Raw genomic sequence first — 7666 nt, forward strand, 5'->3', positions numbered from 1 at the left:
AACTTTGAATGAAATCCTACCATCCCCCCCATTTTTCTACTCCCTATTGAAACTATTTTTGCCCTCCTCGATCTACCTTAGATGTTTTTCCCAAATGAGAATATTCAAACTCACCAGAATTTAAGATTCTGAACAGGTCCCATGATCAAATGAACTAACAATATGTCCACTAGGGGCAGCATAAAAAAGAAAGTCATGAAAGCCTATGATTGCTTGTCCACACCCCCAAACAAACCTTTGTTTCCTTCTTTCCTGATGCAACCACTTCTTATAATTCTTATAATTATGTTGGGAAACTTGCATTATGCCTACCACGAAAAGCACTGCTAATGATTATTGAAGTTCACACAGTGGAATCTTATTCATGATCAGTATTTCATATTCACCATGGCCTTGGCCCTAGCCCTGAGTTATATTCACTTTCCTCTTGCCAAGTTCTTCAGACTAATTGCCCCTGGGTCCCTTTATTACAACATCTCTGCTGGACTATAACTGTCTTGCTGAAACTGGGAAAGCGATCAGATGTTCTCACTGAAAACTTCAAATGTTATTTCTTCAGGGGAAACAATTAGACAAAAAAGCTTTCTGTTTTCCTTTCTTGCTGATGTCCGGCCAACCTATTTGTTCCAGTATCAGGAGGAACAAGGCTCTAGCTGCTGTTGAATCACAATACAAAGAGTTATTACATAGCTGTACATGAGCTCCCCTATATACCCCAGCCCCATTATATCTCAAAGGCTTAGGACAAAGCCAAACTCAATGTGACAAAATTTGATCTGTGTCCTTCAACCAGAATATTCCCCAGGAAACCTGATTTTAACAAAAGGAGCCCATGGGATGGAGGGTTGCAATTAGGGTTGCCAAATCGACTTACCTCTATGGGCTGGGAAACTCCTGGGGATTTGGGGGTAGGTCAAGGTTTGGGGAGGGGGAACTCACCAGGGTTGGCAACCCTAGTTACTGTTCTTTTCTCTCTCATATGGATCCAGAGCAGTTTACAAAAGTACCTAATGTAAACAACAATTTAAGCAAACAACATATAATTAATAAAGAATGAAAACAAAACTAAACACACACACATTTTCACACTGACAAAAACACAGGCCCTGGGCAAGTTTTGAATCCAGTGGCACATTCAATGGCTGCAGACAGGAAGGGAACAGAAACCCAGATGAGATATTGCACAGCTGGAAAGATGTCTCTTTCCCCTTCCAATACCAGAAGCTAGCTCAAGTAGCAGAAAAATGCTTGTAGGGTAGGGACTAAGAGCGCTATGAATAGGTGTGTGGCAAAGGCTGGGTTCTGCCACCTTCACCTATATGCCCCTTTTGCAATAAATATCAAAATGCCATTTTACTTCTAAATGCATGATTGTGGCTGATCTGGGTTTGACAAAAGGTCTGCTCAGTGAAGAAGTTTTGTGGTTGTTCTGAATGAAGTACACAGAGCATCACAACATTCAGTTTGTAGTTCCTTAACGTCTAGCCATACTTGCCAATCTCTGAGCATGAAACAAACCAAGATCACTGAGTGAGAATGTAACAGGGAGGGTGAGATATGTGTTTAATGCTTCCCACACTTGTAGGCCGCTCCCCCTCCCATTCTTTTATAGACTTAACATGATGGACACCCAAATTAGGGAAGTGGAGGGGTTGTTTGGGGGTAAGTGATAACGAGGAGCTGTAGATAAAGTGGCAAGCATGGGAATCCTAACATTTAAGCAACTCTCACCATTTCTCCCTTGCAAATGTACCTTACCCATTATTTGAGAGTAGAAAGGTGATAGCCACGATTGCCAGCCCAGTATTTCCCCTTAGCCATTTAAGTCAGCCCCAATTCAATGTTCATGTGTACATTTACTCTACTCCTAGCACACATATCCCTGTTGTTTTTCTACTGAGAATGGAATTGGATGTGAGCTGAATCGCTGAAGGATCAAGAATCCTTATATATTATTACAGTACACAAACTGGGGTCATTGCCTTGGTGATTAATGGACAATCCCTCGATCCCATCTAAACTCATGCATGCTATTTACCACACAATCTGACCTTCCTCCACTTGGACATTACTCATAGGGAAGTGCATATCCTCCTCCTTTCTAAGCTGCCACTACATTGTAGTGGTGCGCACCGTCCTCGCAGGTGACAACTGGTGCACATACTTCAAGGAAGTGAGAAGGAAGCAGCAATACAGGCTCTTAATTAGCATAGCATGGATATCATTTTGGATAAGCACTAACATAACTGGAGGTGTATTGTTTGTGGCATTGCTAATACATGGTACAATTTGAAAGGATTTATGACATCCAAGAATGCAAGAGCAAAGCAAAATGCAATATAAAGAAAGCAACCGGGGTTATAAAGGATGGAAGAATGTCAGGGAAGAAAGATAGAGAAGAACATGAGCAGGACAGATTGCCATGAGTAAGATTTATCTGGTTATAGATTCCCCCCCCCTTATATTTGTGCCCAAATACCTGATTCAAAGCCAATTAAGTGAACACAACAGCTTCAGTGTTCTCCGATCAGCAGTTAAGAAAGCTCATGGAGATAAACTGAAAGACGTTCCCTTCATATTTTCTTGATCTCTGAGGACTGTCTGCTTCCACAGTAATAAGCTGGATGGCTCATAAAAGAATTAGGCTTTAATGTAGCAGTTTTTTTCACTGCTTCTAATCCCAGATAGAGTTTGGAGCATTTCAAGAAAGAGCAAAACTGAAAGACAGTTTTCTAAATTCCAGCCACTAGCTTAAGTTGTAATGTTGAGCTTTCCTGGGCTGTATGTGTTTCGATTTTGTTCAACTTTTATTATTTCTGCTTGCATGGAAAACAGGAACATTATTATGGCTATTAGCCATGATGACAAAAGGAACTTCCTCATTCAGAAACAGTGAACCTCTGAATACCAGTGCTAGAAGCTAGTGGTCTTTCAGGAGTTAACCACACACTGCAAATTGTACAGAAGGATTACCATAATCAACATAAGCTCTGAAAACAATGACTGTGTGGAAATACATAAATTATTATGCAAACAGGAGAATATGATTACTGAAGCTTATGAGGTCAAAGCTAGATAGGACATTGGGAGAGGACAACATACACAGAAGGTTCAAAAACGATCCTTGTAATATTCCCATCTCCATCCTTATTTGCAATGCTGGCCTATAATGCAAGTGGGAATAATTTACAAATGTATTGTAGCTGATGACCCACAGGACTATTTTTCTACAGGATTATTATAACATATGGGTAAAAGAAGATTGATACAACCTTTCTATGGCTTCATTTTGGATCTTTAAAAAAGCTTCTTGTTCTGTTTCCTTAAGATGGGTAACATTTTGAAAAATGCTCTTGTATACCCTCCTCTGTGAAACTTGGGAAAGGCAATTCATCCTACTATTTCCTGCTTGAAATGGAAGCAAAGATTGGCCCTTTTTATTCCTGTAGACAGCAAAAGAGTTCAAAGAGCAACTTCAATTTAGAGGTAAACTCTCAATGTTATGACAATAGGTATATAAGAGTGCACTGCAAAACATGAGCACACAATCAACTCTGAAATGATAATTCATGAGTGGGGACTATAAGCCATACAAATATCTGCAGGGAGTATATCGCAGTGACTTACCCACTTCATTTGACAAAGAGACAGCAAAGCAATCCATTGTCCTCTAACATTATTTTCCCTCCTCCTCCTCAACCAGCATTTCAGTGCTGTGTTAAGAGTATATAATACTCCATAGGCACTTTGCTTCTGTAATGGGGATATGGTTTTTCAGCAATGACACTGAAGCAATAAAGTGAGTGAGGGGAACTGGTCCTCTTTCCCAAGGGGCAGCATGAGCATTGGTTGAACCTATATAAATGGTGACAATATTCATTCATTCATTTGTGTTAGATGTGTGGATAATAGATAAAAGAGACAAAGCAGGCTTTGTCAGGGGGAAAATGTGGGATGTGACAACCAACAATTATTAGTGTATAAATCACAGACCACTAACATAAACCCTCCTTTTATCTGAGTCTCTAAACCGGTAAATAAAGATTTAAAATAGAAGAAGAGACACTGGAGCATCATAGGCTACAGTAGGATTGTAAAGTTTAATGAGGTTCATATGAAAATGTTCCATGGTGATGTAGATGAATATGAAAAGGGGACAGGGAAACAGGATGATTCCCAGGCAATCTGGAAAAGTTAGCATCCCTTGAAGCTGCATAGCCCAGCAAACATTGTGTGTCATAGGCTCGGGCAAATAAAGACCTTATTCTCCTGGGAGACCAACCCAAAGGCCTTGTGACAGCAAGGCTAAAGCTTGAAAAGTTCAACTGAGATAATTGTGGACTAAAGAGCATGTCTTAAAGTTTGACATGAGATGAACTGAACAGTCTTCAACTCCTCTTTGATCTTCTCTGTAAATTTGTAATAGACTGATTAGGGAAAAATATTGCTGACCTCTCATTATGTCAAAAAAAATAAAACGTCTCCATTACTTCCTTTCAAACACCCTTTTCTTACAGTAGGAATAAGTGAATATTCCCTAGTTCATTCTTTTTCTGTTTGCTTATATATTCATCTCTGGTTTTGGTTCTCTGCTTTTTTTTTGCTGTTGGCTTTGTTAGATTTGCTTATATTGTATGTGCAGGTTATACATTTACATATGCTGCATATGTGTGTGTGTGTGTGTGATTGTTGAAGCTCTGATAATGTTGAAAAACTACATTTTATAGGAAAAACAATGGGGATAAAATGTGTGAATATAATCATAGATCATTTGCCCAATGGAGAAGCAAAATAAAAGTGAATATTTTGGGTTGAAAGAGCAGGAAAGAGGAATTCGATCATCTCTGTCTCAACTTGGTATGTGAAGAATAGCAGGGACGGGTTGACATGTCATTTCACCAAAAAAGGAGCAGCTGATCATCGTGATTCTGTCTAGCTGCAAATTCATGCCAAATAATTAATAGAGATTATATGGAATGAGTAAACAAAGCATGGAAAGGAGCTGAGCATTGTGTCTTTCTGGTACTGTGTGGACATAATGCACAACACTGTCATACTGAGTTAGTCCATTGGTCTGTCAAGATCTGAGTTAGTCCACTGCCTATTCTGATTGGCAGCAGTTCTTTGGGGTCTCAAGTAGAGGTCCTTCACATCATTTTGCTACTTGATCCTTTTAACTGGAGATGCCAGGGATTGAACCTAGGACCTCCTGTATGCAATTCAGATGCTTTACCACTGAGCCACAGTCCCTCCTTTACAGATAACTAATAAGATGATAATGACTGAGGACTTGTAGAAGTATCCTGGAAAATTTTGCTTTTCTCGATTCTGCCATTATGCAAATTCTGTCTGCTGTTTTGCTTGAGGAAGAACATTCCACTTTCCCCCAAATGTAGCATTAAGGGGAAAGGAAACTACTCATAATGTCATAGTGTCTATAATTCCTTGCAAGAACTCCCACTAATCTTATTTATTGAATATTTGAAATTCCTTTGAGGAAGATTGTCCACGGTTTCTTCAAATTTCACTTTAAGTAAAATGTTAATAGCACTTCTGCATGTGATACAAAGCTCTGTATGTTCACAGTCTTCTAGTTCTCTTCTTTGCTGACAAATGTTTCATGAATGGAGCCTATGTTCAGCTGAGAACCCAGATTGTGACCTCTTTCATTTGCAGTAGAACACTGGTTGTCTGAATGTTGTTTATTTGTATATCCTTGTAATGTGACTGAACTGTGACTCCCACCACACAGAATCAATGGAAACAGCATGGCTGTAATATGACATGAACTTGACCAACAAAATTGAATGGAAAGCACCAGTTGTATTGTTAAAGAATTGTGTGACAAACTCTAGTGCAACTCAAAAACACATATTTCTAGTTTCTGTATACCTCAGACAAAACTGCAGCCATTCTTTCTCGTGGCAATGTAAATGAAATGCAAAAGAAATGTTACTAGTGCAGCAATTGTGTCAAAATCACCTATTGAAGCCAGGCTGCACCCACACATTACTGGATATTGTGCTATAGCAATAATTTGTAACAGGATTGTTTTGGGTGAACAATCAAACTACTGTGATTGCTATAGTGCACTCTCAAACAGCTGTGGACACAGCCCTGGTATAATGTGCCATTTAAAGTGTCTGACTAAGATCTCGGAGTTCTGACCACAAACTCCTGCACTGCCTTGAAGCTTTCTGGTTGACCTCTTGCCATTCACTGTCTTAGCCTAACCTATTTGACGTGGTTGTTGTGATGATGAAATGAGGCAGGGAGATCATGTATGCTGCCCTGATCTTTGCAGAGGAAGGAAGGATCAAAATGTACTAGATAGATATTATATAACATTGTTAGCCAAATTGCTCTGATGTTATTAATAAATATGGGGAATTATAATTATTAAAATTGGCAGTTGGCTTCTGAGGGAGCAATAGCCTATGTATACAGAAGTCCTGGCTTTTCCAGTAATCCACAAATAAACACAGAAGCCAAGTCTTAAAGAAATGGTTTCTTTACTAAAGGATATTCACAAGCACACAATGAAAACACAATCATACATACAATTATTCAGACCTAGGAACTGTAGATAGAAAAGGATAGCGACATTTGCATTAGCAGGCAAATCGTTGGTGGGTGATATGTACCTGTCCTGAAGAGGCGAAGCAATCTACAGCGAAAAGAGGGAGGGAGACTATAAGGGAAAGGGGTTGTATTCTGGACCAGCCGAACACATGGAGAGGCTTTAGGCAGTGCTTAAACCTAGAGCCTATGAGTTAGGATGGGGTCAGGTATAGAAGAAGTGAGAGAGAGAGAGCATGGCTGGTCCTGGTCTTTTATACACTATCGGGACATAGGGGGTGGGCTACACTGTCCACTTCCCCTGTCACATCCCTAGTCCCCAGGAAGTGGCTTGGAAAAAACTAGTTGCATGAGGGTGGTGGGGCTTAATGTTTGGGCAATATTGAGTTCATTAATACATACAATGACACCTTTAGAGGACAGTAGCAGCAGCAGCAGCCAAGTTCGTTACTGCTGATCATTTCTTTAGCTGAGGGGCTTGGCAGGTACGATGAGTCAGCCGGCTAATCCCTTTGTGCCCTTTGTTATGCTTGGGCAGCATACGTGCAGCATCTAGAGAAAGGGGGAGGTGCCTGTGTGCTAACAGAGATTTCTGCTCATGGAGTCTCTGTGGAGAAGTTCAGGCTTCCCTTTGCATGGCATGGCTTTCCTCTGCAGCGTGCTTTTACTGGCTTCTGTGTGCTGTCAGAGGCCAGGATTCTTGGCTCATCTCTGCTGTGTTGCAGGTGAGAAGTGACAGGTAACCCGTGGAGCCATTCTTGGTCTGGCACATCATCTCAGGAGGCGGCACCCCTCATCTGGGCATGTGTTCACGGTCCAGTTGGCGTCAGCTTGTGATCACCATACAGTCCATTTTTCTGGCACACTTATTACACAGTCCATCTATAAGTTATGGCTCATAAGTCCATAAGAGCATTGTAAGCTCCTTGCAGGACAACAACATATGCATCGCATAAAATGGCATTTGATGTTATAATTGTACAAGAGGGGGACCCGCGATACTCACGGGGGGGGGGGAGAAGAGCTCCTTCTCCTCCATCCCCCCCCTCGATCTCCCCGAGGCGGCGGCGAGGCCGGTCTTCCCCCC

This window comes from Gekko japonicus, unplaced genomic scaffold, assembly GCF_001447785.1.
Source record: "Gekko japonicus isolate JY-2015 unplaced genomic scaffold, Gekko_japonicus_V1.1 scaffold161, whole genome shotgun sequence".
NCBI classification, from domain to species: domain Eukaryota; kingdom Metazoa; phylum Chordata; class Lepidosauria; order Squamata; family Gekkonidae; genus Gekko; species Gekko japonicus.